General features: G+C 45.9%; 1 long non-coding RNA gene across 1 annotated transcript; it reads left to right on the top strand.

Annotated features, from left to right (window-relative positions):
- Positions 1–2,881: 2,881 nt before the first annotated feature.
- Positions 2,882–11,894, top strand: LOC116780008. Its single transcript, XR_004354281.1, has 3 exons — positions 2,882–2,974; positions 8,532–8,536; positions 11,883–11,894. It is a non-coding gene; the product is annotated as an uncharacterized LOC116780008 (long non-coding RNA).
- Positions 11,895–13,348: the final 1,454 nt, after the last annotated feature.

The following is a 13,348-nucleotide window of genomic DNA, read 5'->3' on the forward strand; positions in this document are numbered from 1 at the left end:
GTAATTTCCTCTTTTCAGACCTGCCTCCAAACTGCCAGTCCGATTCCCAAAATTGCATACAAAGATTCCTCCCAGACTAAAGTTGCCAGCACAGAAAGCTTTTGCTGTTCATGGATGCACAAGGCTAAAAAACAAGTGAACCACAAAGCCAAAGCTTCCTGGCTTTCTTTCCGGCGGATAAGGGCTCGTTTCCTGTTTTCAGACCTGCCTCCAAACTGCCAGCTCGACTCCCAAAATTGCATACAAACAAAGATTACTCCCACACCAAAGGTGCCAACAGAGAAAGCTCTTGCTGTTCGTGGAGTTTCCAGGCTGAGAAACAAACTGAACCACTGTCGGAGGACAGAAATTGTGTGAACAATTTTATTGCCTTTCTGTGACCTTGGCATGACTAGGTGCAGACACTAATAATTACTGCGCCACTAATATGGCTGCAGGCCTTGTGCCAGGGTGAAGGAGGAATTCTTTTGACAGGAAAACAAGTTTTATGGACACCTGCTGTTATCCAATTAATACTGTACACCACAGTATGTTTTCCTTATGTATCCAATGTAATCTGGGGAAGAATCACATCTCTCTGTGCCACAGGCAGCATATAAACTGCCTTTCCTCTAATAAAGGGGACATTTTTGCCAATCATATTGATTTGTGTGCAATTCTGTCCGAGCCTCTCCGCCGTTAAACCACAAAGTCAAAGCTTCCAGGTTTTCTTTCCTGCGGATAAGGGCTTTTGTTTCCTGTTTTCAGGACTGCCTCCCAACTACCAGCCTGACTCCCAAAATTGCATACAAACAAAGATTCCTCCCACACCAAAGATACGAGCACAGAAAACTCTTGCTCCCCATGGAATGTTTGGGCTCACAAGCCCACTGCAGCACAAAGCCAAAACTTTCTGGCTTTCTTTCCTGGGGATAAGGACTGTCATCTCCTGTTTTCAGACCTGCCTCCCACCTGCCCGCCCTACTTGTAAAATTACATATCAAGAAAGATTCCTCCGACACCAAAGATGCCAGCACAGAAAGCTCTTGCACCCCATTGAGTTTCTAGGCTGACAAACCAAATGCACCACAAAACCAAAGCTTGCAGACTTTCTTTCCTAGCGATAAGGGTTGTTGTTTCCTGTTCTAAGACCTGCCTCACAACTGCTGGCCAGACTCTCAAAATTGCATACGGACGAAGATTCCTCCAACACCAAAGATGCCAGCACAGAAACTCTTGCTCCCCATGGAGTCTCCAGGCTGACAAACCAACTGCAACACATAGTCAAACCTTCCAGGCTTTCTTTCCTGGGGATAAGGGCTCTTGTTTCCTGTTTTCCGGATTGCCACCAGATTGCCAGCCTCACTCCTAAAATTGTATACAGAAGTAGATTCCTCCCACAGAAGAGATGCCAACACAGACAACTCTTGCTCCTCCTGGAGTCTCCAGGTTGACAAACCTATTGCACCACAAAACCTAAGCTTCCAGGCTTTCTTTCCTGCAGATAAGGACTGTTGTTTCCTCTTTTCAGACCTGCCTCCCAACTGACAGTCCGACTTCTAAAATTCCATGTAAAGAAAGATTTATCCCAAAAGGAAGATGCCAGCGCAGAAAGCTCTTGCTGTTCATGTACGATCAAGGCTGACGAACAAACTGCACCACAACGACAAAGCTTCCTGGCTTTCTTTCCTGTGGAGACGGGCAGTCATTTCCTGTTTCCATCCTTGCCTCCAAACTGACAACCCAGCTTCCAAAATTTCAGACCTGCCTCCCAAAATCCTGCCCGACTCCCAAAATTGCATAGGGATGAATATTCCTCCCACACCAAAGATACCAACACGGAAACTCTTGCTCCCCATGGAGTCTCCAGGTTGACAAACCAACTGCAGCACAAAGCCAAAGCTTCCAGTCTTTCCTTCCTGTGGATAAGGGTTCTTGTTTCCTGTTTTTAGACCTGTCTCCCAACTGACGGCCCGACACCCAAAACTGTATATAAACAAAGACTCCTCCCACAGCAATGATGCCAGCAGAGAAAGCTCTTGCTCCCCATGGAGTCTCCAAACTGGCAAACCAAGTGCACCACAAAACGAAAGCTTCCAGGTTTTCTTTCCTGAGGATAAGGACTGTTGTTTCCTGTTTTCAGTCCTGCCTCACAACTGACAGACCAACTCCCAAAATTGCATACAAAGATTCCTCCCAGACTGAAGCTGCCAACAGAGAAAGCTCTTGCTGTTCATGGATGCCCCAGACTGACAAACCAACTGCACCAAAAAACCAAAGCTTCCAAGCTTTCTTTCCTGCGGAAAGGGCTTTTGTTTCCTGTTGTAAGACTTACCTCCTAACTGCCAGCTTGACTCCCAAAATTGCATACGGATAAAGATTCCTCCCACACCAAAGATACCAGCACAGGAAACTCTTGCTGCCCGTGGAGTCTCCAGTGTGACAAACCAACTGCACCACAAAGCCAAAGCTTTCTGGCTTTCTTTCCATGGGAAATGGGCTGTCATTTCCTGTTTTCAGCCCTTCCCCCAGATTGTCAGCCTGACTTCTAAAATTGCATACAGACAAAGATTCCTTTAACAGAAGTGACGCCAGCACAAAAAACTCTTGCTCCCGATGGAGTCTTCAGACTGACAAGAACACTGCAGCACAAAACCAAAGTTTCCAGACTTTCTTTCCTGGCGATAAGAGCCGTTGTTTCCTATTTCCGTGCTGGCATCCTTGGTTTGGGAGGAATCTTGGTCCGTATGCAATTTTGGGAGTCAGGTTGGCAGTTTTGAGGCAAGGCTGTAAGTACGAAACAAGAGCCCTTATCCGCAGGAAAGAAAACCTGCAAGCTTTGGTTTCGTGGTTCACTTGATTTGTTAGCCTTGGATGTCCACGAACAGTGAGAGCTTTCTCTGCTGGCAGTTGGGAGGCAGGTCTGAAAACAGGAAACAACAGCCCTTATCCGCAGGAAAGAAAGACAGCAAGCTTTGGCTTTATGGTGCATTTGGTTTGTCAACCTGGAGACCCCATGGGAAGCAAGAGCTTTTTGTGATGGCATCTTTGCTGTGAGAGGAGTCTTTGTTTATACGCAATTTTAGGTGTCGGACTGGCAGTTGGGAGACAGGTCTAAAAACAAGTAATGACAGCCTTCTTCTGCAGAATAGAAAACCAGCAAATTTTCAGTTGGTGGTGCAGTTGCTTTGTAAGCTTGGGGATTCCATGTAGAGGAAGAACTTTCTGTGCTGGTATCTTTGGTGTGGGAGGTATCTGTGGTTTCGGTCTGGCAGTTGGGAGGCAGGTCTGAAAACAGGAAACAACAACCCTTATCGCCAGGAAAGAAAGCTAGTAAGCTTTTGCTTTGTGGTGCAGTTTGTTTTTCAGCCTGGAGACTGCATGGGGAGTAAGAGTTTCCGTGCTGGCATCTATGGTGTGGGAGGAATCTTCGTTCTTATGCAATTTTGGGCGTCAGGGTGTCAGTTGGGACGCAGGGCTGAAAACAGGAAACTACAGCCTTTATCCCCAGGACAGAAAGGCTGGAAGCTTTGGCTTTGTTGTGCAGTTGGTTTGTCAGTGTGGATCATTCATGAACAGCAAGAGTTTTCTCTGCTGGAAACTTAAGTCTGTGAGGAATCTTTGTTTTCATGCAATTTTGGGTGTCGGTCTATCATTTGGGAGGCAGGGCTGAAAACAGGAAACAATAGCCCTTTTCCTCAGGGAAGAAAGACAGCAAACTTGGTTTCATGGTGCAGTTTGTTTGCCAGCCTGGAGACTCCATGGGGAGCAAGTGCTGTCTGTCCTGGCGTCTCTTCTGTGGTAGGAATGTTCGTCCACATGGTATTTTAGGAGTCACGCTGGCAAACTGGGGGCAGGTCTGAAAACAGTAAATGACAACCCATATCCCCAGGAAAGAAAGTCTGGAATCTTTTGCTTTGTGGTGCAGTTTGTTTTTCAGCCTGAAGACTGCACGGGAATCAAGAGTTTCCGTACTGGCATCTTTGCGGTAGGAGGAATCTTCGTCCATATGCAATTTTGGGAGTTGGCCTGTCAATTGGGAGACAGGTATGAAAACAGGAAACGACATGCTTTTTCTGCATGAAAGAAAACCAGCAGATTTTGAGTTTATGGTGCAGTTGGTTTTTAAGCTTGGGGATTCCATGGGGAGGAAGTGCTTTCCGTGCTGGTATCTTTGGTGTGGGAGGAATCTTTTTCTGTGTGCAATTTTGGGAGCTGGTCTGGCAGTTGGGAGACAGGTCTTAAAAGAAGAAACAACAGTCCTTATCCCCAGGAAGGAAAACCTGGAAGCTTTGACTTTGTATTTCACTTGGTTTCCTAGCCTGGGGCGTCCATGAACAACAATTTCTTTCTCTGCTGGCACCTTTGGTGTGGCGGGAATCTTTGTTTGTATGCAATTTTTGGAGTCGGGCTGGCAGTTTGGAGGCAGGTCTGAAAACAGGAATGACTGCCCATATCCCCAGGAAAGAAAGCCAGCAAGCTTTGGCTTTGTGTTGTAGTTAGTTTGTCAGCCTGGAGACTCCATGGGAAACAAGAGCTTTCTATGCTTGTGTCTTTGCTGTGGGAGGAGTCTTTGTTTATATGCAATGTTGGGTGTAGGGCTGGCAGGTCTGAAAACAGGAAACATCAGCCCATATCCCCAGGAAAAAAAACCTGGAATATATGACTTTGTGGTGTAGTTGGTTTCTCAGCCTGGAAACTCCATGGGGAGCAAGAGTTTCCATGCTGGCATCTTTGGTGTGGGAGGAATCTTTCTTTATATGCAATTTTAGAATTCGGACTGTCAGTTGGGAGGCAGGTCTGAAAACAGGAAACAACCACGATTATCTGCCGGATAGAAAGCCTCGAAGCTTTGGCTTCGTGGTTCAGTTGGTTTGTCAGCCTTGGTCGTCCATGAACAGCAAGAGCTTTCTGTGTTGGCAACTTTAGTCTGGGAGGAATCTTTGTCTGTATGCAATTTTGGAAGTCGGGTTGTCAGTTGGAAGGCAGGGCTCAAATCATGAAATGATTGCCCTTATCTGCAGGAAAGATAGCCAGCAAGCTTTGACTTTGTGGTGCAGTTGGTTTCTCAGCCTGGGGTGTCCATGAACAGCAAGAGATTTCTGTGCTAACATCTTTCTTTTGGTATAAATCTTTCTTTACATGGAGTTTAAGAAGTCTGGCTGTCAGTTCGGAGGCAAGTCTGAAAGCAGGAAACAGCAACCCTTATCGTCCAGAAAGAAAGTCTGGAACTTTTGGTTTTGTGGTGCAGTTGGTTTGTCAGTCTGGAGACTCCATGAGGAGTAACAGTTTTCTGTGATGTCATCTTTGCTGTGGGAGGAGTCTTTTTTTATATGCAATGTTGGGTGTCGGGTTGGCAGTTGGGAGGCAGGACTGAAAACAGTAAATAACAGTCTTTTTCCGCAGGGAAGAAAGCCAGCAATTTTGTCTTTGTGGTGCAATTGGTTTGTCAGCCTGGGAACTCCACTGGGAGCAATAGTTTCCGTGCTGGAATCTTTGGTGTGGGAGGAATCTTCGTCCGTATGTGATTCTGGGAGTCGGGCCGGCAGTTGGGAGGTAAGTCTGAAAACAGAAAATAACAGCTCTTATCTGCAGGAAAGAAAGCCTGGAAGATTTGGTTTTGTGGTGCAGTTGATTTGGCAGCCTGAGGCATCCATGAACAGCAAGAGCATTCTGTGCTGACAACTTTAGTTTGGGAGGAATCTTTGTTTATATGCAATTTTGGGAGTCGGGATGGTAGTTGGGAGGCAGTTCTGAAAACAGGAAACAACAGCCCTTATCCCTAGGAAAGAAAGCCAGAAAGTTTTGGTTTTGTGGTGCACTTGATTTCTTAGCCTTGGGCATCCATGAACAGCAAGAGTTTTCTCTGCTGGCACCTTTGGTCTGGGAGGAATCTTTGTTTGTATGCAATTTTGGGAGTCGGACTGGCAGTTTGCAGGCAGGTCTGAAAACATGAAATGACAACCCTTATTGCCCGGAACGAAAACCTGGAGCTTTGGTTTTGTGGTGCAGTTGGTTTGTCAGCCTGGAGACTCCAGGAACAGCAAGAGCTTTCTCTCCTGGTATCTTTGCTGTGGGAGGAATCTTTGTTTGTATGCAATTTTGGGAGTCGGACTGGCAGTTGGGAGGCAGGTCTGAAAACAGGAAACAACAGCCCTTATCCCCAGGAAAGAAAGCCTGGAATCTTCGACTTTGTTCTGTAGTTTGTTTTTAAACCTTGAGACTCCATGGGGAGCAAGAACTTTCTGTGCTGGTATCTTTGGTGTGGGAGGAATCTTGGTCCGAATGCAATTTTGGGAGTCAGGCTGGCAGTTGGGAGGCAAGGCTGAAAACAGGAGACAAGAGCCCTTATCCGCAGGAAAGAAATCCTGGAAACTTTAACTTTGTGGTGCAGCTGGTGTGTCATTGTGGGCACTCCATGGGGAGCAAGAGTTTTCTGTACTGGAATCTTTGCTTTGGGAGGAATCTTCGTTTGTATGCAATTTTGAGAGTCGGATTGGGAATTTGGAGGTGAGCTCAAAACAGGAAATGACAGCCCTTATCCCCAGGAGAAAAAGACAGCAAGCTTTGGCTTTGTGTTGCAGTTGATTTGTTAGCCTGGAGACTCCAAGGGGAGAAAGAGCTTTCTATGCTGGCATCTTTGTGTGGGAGGAATCTTTGACTGTATGCAATTTTGGGAGTCGGGCTGGCAGTTGGGAGGCAGTTCTGAAAACAGGAAACCACAGCCCTTATCCCTAGGAAAGAAAGCCTGGATGCTTTGGCTTTGTTGTGCAGTTGGTTTGTCAGCCTGGAGACTTCATGGGGAGAAATGTTGCGGTTGCAAGTCCTTGTATGACAAGGAAATAGCTGCTCCTTATGTGGTGTGGTGAACAAAGAGGCTTTATTTCAAAATCGGCGCGGTTTTATTCCTTAACACTATGTGACTTCTTTAACCAACCAGGTTACTTATGTCGGGGCATGCTCTCTTGGGCTTTTCTGCCTCGGCACATCCCTTGTGCCTTAGACATGCTTCCCACACCACCCCTCTCCTAATTATCTAAACGAAGGCACGAAAACAGTGTAAACAACAGTGGAAACAACAATTCAAACAATCAGAACATTATAAACTGCCGAAGCTCGCAATGGCCTAGCACATCGCTTGCTCGTGTTCTTATACTTCTTATTGTAAACCTTTTTAAAACCTTCTTATATTCCTATAGGGTAGTGCAACTTGGAGAGAAAACTTTATTAACTTAGGGCTTTAGCCTAACCGTGTATGAACTTATAACCTTTATTAATCTGAGGTTTTTTATAACTAGGGAATTCAAGTTTATTTAAAAAACAGGATAAGCTTAGTAAAACTAAATTCTCTTAAATTGACCTTGTGGTGGAGGTAATGTTATTTTGTGAGGTGTTTTGTGTTTTATTATTTGACCAGTCAAACAACTCTTTTATTCATTCACTGTTTTCATTCATCGGTGGCCCCCTTCACTGACACACACACACATACACACACATTTTACAGACTGCTTTTTACCACATTGGTAATTTCTTAATGTAAACCTGAAACATAAACATAACTCTTTTCAAACTTCTGCGTTACTCTGGTTCCTACTGCTGTGGTCACGTACTTGAATAGGGTTTTACACACCTGGAAGAAATCTGCTTGAGTTCTTTTCTTATAACTACATAGGCATAGTTTCCTCCCTATGTCACAAAATCTAGGGATCTCGTCCACTCCTGAAATCAAGTTCCTTATCATGACTGGTGGTTCGGGAGAGACATAAGCCTGGGGCTTATGTTGCTTTTCATACTTACTCTTTTCAGTGCTGTCACAATTTAAAAAATTTATAACGTACATAGCTTTTTACAGATGTTTTTGCTGGTTACACAGATTCTCCCCCTTGTTGTTTTAATCTAGTATGTGTTTCAATGTGTGATGTGCTTTTGCTTGTCTTATGGGTTAGTGTGGAATGCTTGTGAGAATTTTCCTATTTGATAGGAAGTAAAGTTGTATTAATATTATTGTTAATCCATTTTAGAGTACCAAGGTTGCTAAGCAACTAAATAATTGTGTTTTACACTCTTGCGTTTTGTCTAGTGGATGCAGTGGCAGTTATGTTTTGTGGATGTGTATCTATTTGCATGTACATATTTCAATATGTCCAATTCAGAGATGTATATATCTGTTTGCCAGGTCTCATTTGCTATTAACTCTCTAGGGTTAATGCTTCCTTGAGATGGCATGGGTGTGATTTCCTGACAGTGTGGGCATACCTTGATAATGTAGTTTTATTAATCGTTATTTTGAATGGTCTCTTTAGAGAACGTGTATTCTGATGGAAAAATGAATGAGACAATTTTGTTTGCTTTAGAACTCTGGGTATGGTGTTAAACATTGATGCTTTAGCAACTTCTCAGTTTCTGTCAGTTATTGGCCCTGACCTGTCAGCATGTGATTTTGTGTGTATTTGTATAGAAATCATACCTTCTGTAAATCACAGGAACCAAACAGAATGCATTTCAAACAACAGGTGAGGGTTAACAATATCTCAAGGAAATTAACCTTCAAGATGGGGTATTAACCTTATAGCATAATAGACATAGTCACAACATTAGAGGGTTGTTCAGAAATTTTTCCCAAGGCAATATGAATGGCAGTCAGTTCCAGAACCTGTACAGAAGCTTGGTTCATGGCCTGTAGTTTTTCCTACTGTTCTGTGGCAGGATTTATTCAAGTCATTGCAGTATTTTGTGTTTTTCTAGATGCATGTGTGAAGGTTCTTAAAGGTAAATTATTGATTTCTGCTCACAATCTGTGCTTAGGGAGATGGATTGAAATATTACCACCAAAACTTGCCAGGGCAGCTTGGAATCCTGTGTCCTCTACTGTCATCCTATCCAAATTGTCCTTTGAAGCTGGAACGTTGGTAAAGGCAGGATCTCTTCCGTCCAGTTCCCGCAGTCGTGCTCTGCCTTTAATAACAAGCTTTGCAAACATCTCATTAACAGTTTACACAGATTTTAGGTGGTGTGTGTGTGGCAGAAAGAGCTGTTCTAGAACTAACAGTGGGCTTCTCTCAGTTTGATCCCACTGAAACAAAACTGCAATGGTTCATACCTGCTGGAAACAAGGACTAGGCAGATTTGCTGTTCAGGATTTTTCCTGTTTTGTCTGCTTTGTATCACCCTGGTACAATTTTCTAACACTTGGTTTACCTCTGCAGCTAGAAATTTGTCAGACTTTAGGTTGGAGTTCTCCTTTAGCAACACAAAGAGAGGGTGTAGGCCCCCTGTGGTTATGGTTAAAACAGGTTTTAAGCAATTGGCAGCTCCCTGGGGCTTCTGCAACTCGTGTAAATATAAAGCGTTTTTTACCTCGAGCTGTAGCAGCTGTGGAGAACTTTTTTGCTGCGTGGATTCTTGTCCAAGGCAAGTCCAGAGTTGTGATTGCTGGATCCTTCCTGAAACAATCTGAAGATCTGCATCTTGGACGGTTTTGATTAGAACAGTAACAATGAACGGCAGTTCATTTCTTGTGGTCGTGGTTATTAATGTGTCCTCTGCATAATGATGTATTATGGTTGTTTGCTTTGAACCAGTTACCACTAGTGGCCAATTTGTTGGAAGTCTTATAGGTAGGGGCAGTCTAAGCTGCAAGGTTTCCGCATGTTTTTTGACTGCGTGTTCTGCTCTTAACATTTGCAGTGTTTTCCACCTGTCACCTTTCTTGGGGGTGCAGAGTACATGGGTATTTTGGGGGCTGGTTATTGGCATATTGTGGCTTGCCTTAAGTTGTTTCCTCTCTTGCACATGAAAAGTGGTACTACAAAGGAGTACAGCAAGCAGTACCCCCACAAGCAGTGCAATGCTTGCGGTATATCTTTTGCCTTGCTTATGGCACACTTGGTACAACTCAGTCCATTCTCTGCTGCTAGGGTGCTTATGAAATGTTGCTATTAGGGGTCTCCAGGGGCAATCTTTCTGAGAGTGATCAGTGTCTCCACAACTAACACAACTAGCTGTGTGTCTGACTTCTTTTTGTACTCTTAACTGGGCATCTAAGGCTGCATCTAAAAAGGCAGGTTGGTGCTTCTCAGAACTAGCTCTTTGGTAGGGTTGTATCAGCTCAATAATGTTGCAGTCTTCCCCTGCAGGAGGGGTTTGCGAAACTCTTTCACAGCTTGTGTTTTCCTTTTCAAAAGCCAATTGCTTATATAGCATCTCTCTAGCTTCATTGTATTCAACTTGCTTGTTTAAGGCAGACTGCAGCTGGTCTAAACATCTCAAATTTGGTTCAGTACAACCTTGTAACCTTTTAATGGGGGACAGATAATCATCTTGGTTTGTAGTGAGAATGTTTTCCATAGCTTTTAGGGCTTGCTTGGCTACTACGTCACATATCTCTCTATGGTATTTTGATTGTGTATCTATTGAATTATAATTTCCATCCCCACTTAACTGGTGTGCTGTGATGCCTGCCTGTGGGTATTTAATATAAGCAGAGCAATTTTTCTGAAAGTCAGTTAACCAGACTGTATATTGGGTGTCACTAAGAACTAATTTCATTAGTTCTTTCCAGTCATATGTGGTGAAAGAATAGATGGAACTCAATGCCTCCAAATACTTGAAAGTATTGGTTAAAGACATACCAGACTCTCTTACCAAATGCCTCAGGTTCTCTGTAACCCCATACAGGGGTTGACGCTGAGGGGACTGGCTTTGGCTAATATCGTTTGGGCATGACTGAATATTATTCAAGCTTCCCACCCGAAGTGCCTTGTCTAGACATTGCTCCCACATGTTAGCTGACCTCCCCCCATTTGCCTTTTTGTTCCCTCCTGGTGGAACCATCTCTGGTTCCTTCTCCCCATCCCCCCACTCCTCACCCCTTCCTCCAGTAAACCTGGCTCCCTGTGGGGGGGGGGGGGTGGGCGGTGGGTAGGGGGCGGGGTTACTTTCCCCTCTGTGTGTGTGGGTGGGGCGGGGTTGCACCGGGGCCGGAAGAGGAGGGTTAGTGTTCGGTCAGTGTGGTGGGGAATATGGTTGCTGCCACACCGGGCCATGTGGTCGCTGTTCATCTGCTGCCTGGGGTATTGAGTATAGTGGGTCACGTCCCCCATGACCGTAACAGAACTCCTTGCATTGATCCCACGGGCGGGGTCTTGCATTTTGACTTTGTTCCTTCCCAGCGACTCGGGCTCTCCCGGCTCCCCTCTCCCGTCCCCGCCCCCGTATGTCTCGTGAGTTTCTATTACTATGTTACAAGTTTGGTAATTGCGTGTGTTTGTGTGTCTTGGTTCAGAATATGGTAAGATTTTAGCAGTAAAGTTAGTGTTTCAATGTCTCTGTGAGGTTTCTATGGAAACAAGTGTCTGTGTTACATTATCTCCAGGTAGTTACCGGCGCACATGGCTGGGAGTTCTTTTGTGTAGCAGTTTCGGTTTGTCCGTCAGTCGTTTCTCTGAGGCTTTTCTTCTCGGCATCTCTGCGGGGGTCCGGGTTTGCTCTGGTTGCAGTGGGGGGGGCGCGCGGCTGTTCCGACGGTGTGGGCGGCTGTGGCTGGGGGGGCGGTTGTGGTGAGTGGCAACCCCCGGCCCGGGGCAGGCTCGGCGCAGGCGGCTCGGCGGCGGCGGGTGGGGGAGGGCGACTGGGTTCCTCGGTGCGGGCGGCGGCGGGCAAGGGCTCTGTCTATAGCTATCGAACGGGCGTCCACGGTGGCGGCGGCTCTGAGTGGGGCAGGATTGGCGCCCGGGCAACTCGGCGTGCGGGTGGCGGCAGCAGCTCCGGGGTCCCCACAGATCGCTGGGCAGTGGAAGGAAAGCGTGGTGCGGCACTTTCAGCAAATCCCGGTGTGGTTTGAATGTGGCGCGGCGGGGTTGCGGTAACATTTAAGTGCACCGCGGGACCGGCAGAAACGGCAGGCAGGCGGGGAGCTGCAGTGGTTTCTGCCGGGGCTGGCGGTCGCTGAGGATGTTGGAATGTGACAGCAGCGGTGCCGCCTTTTTAATGCACACGGCTGAACCGTGGCGGTTTCAAGGTGCTCTGCGGCCTGGATCTCCGAGCTGTGGCACGCCGCACCGATCAGGGAAAAGTCTTTACCACGTGAGTTGTGCCGCTGCGTTCAGCTTGGCTAACCGCTCCGGTGTAAGGTGGAGTTGGTTCTGCCTGCTCCGGTCGCTTCGATCTGTCGGTTTCTTCTTTTCTTCGTTCTTCTTCTATCGTGCACTTTTCCTAATATTCTGGAACTCCTAACCAACTTTCCGTTTCTCAGACACCACTGAGACAACGGTTTTAAAGACATGTAGGTTTTTTGTGGTTAAAAGGCTCCCAAGTCAAAATAATAGACTTGATAACCGGAATCTACCACGTGTTTTACTGGATCCAGGATAATCTAATTAATATAAGTGAAAAGGGTCCCATGTTCGGGTGCGCCATGTGTTGCAGTCGCGAGCCCTTGTATAACAAGGAAATAACTGCTCCTCGTGTGGTGAACAAAGAGGCTTTATTTCAAAATCGGCGCGGTTTTATTCCTTAACACCATGTGACTTCTTTAACCAACCAGGTTACATATGTCTGGGCATGCTCTCTTGGGTTTTTCTGCCTCGACACATCACTTGTGCCTTAGACACACTTCCCACAGAGTAAGAGCTTTCTGTGCTGGTATCTTTGCTGTGAGAGGAATCTTTTTTTGTATGCCATTTTGGGAGTCGTGCTATCATATGGGGGTCAAGTCTGAAAACAGGAAACAACAGCCCATATCCCCAGGAAAGAAAGCCTGGACGCTTTGGTTTTGTGTTGCAGTTGGTTTGTCAGCCTGGCGTATCCATGAACAGCAAGAGCTTTCGCAACTGGCATCTTTGGTGTGGAAGGAAGTTTTGTTTGAATGCAATTTTGGGAGTCAGGCTGTCAGTTGGGAGGCAGGTTTGAAAACAGGAAATATCAGCCCTTATCCCCAGGAAAGAAAGCCAGAAAGCTTTGGCTTTGCAGTGCAGTTAGTTTGTTACCCTGGAGACTCAATGGGGGGCTAGAGCTTTCTCTGCTCGTATCTTTGATGTGGGAGGAATCTTGGTGAGTATGCAATTTTAGGAGTCAAGTCGGCAGTAGGGAGACAAGGTTGAAAACAGGAAACAAGAGCCCTTATACGCAGGAAAGAAAGCCTGGAAGATTTGGTTTTGTGGTGCACTTGCTTTGTTAGTCTAAGGCGTCCATGAACAGCGAGAGTTTCCTCTGTTGGCACCTTTGGTGTGGGAGGAATCTTTGTTTGTATGCAATTCTGGGAGTTGGGCAGGCAGTTGGGAGGAAGGTCTGAAAACAGGAAATGACAACCCTTATCCGCAGGAAAGAAAGCGAACAAGTTTTGGCTTTTTGGTTCAGTTTGTTTGTCAAC

The sequence above is a fragment of the Chiroxiphia lanceolata genome, chromosome W (assembly GCF_009829145.1).
Source record: "Chiroxiphia lanceolata isolate bChiLan1 chromosome W, bChiLan1.pri, whole genome shotgun sequence".
Lineage (NCBI taxonomy): Eukaryota > Metazoa > Chordata > Aves > Passeriformes > Pipridae > Chiroxiphia > Chiroxiphia lanceolata.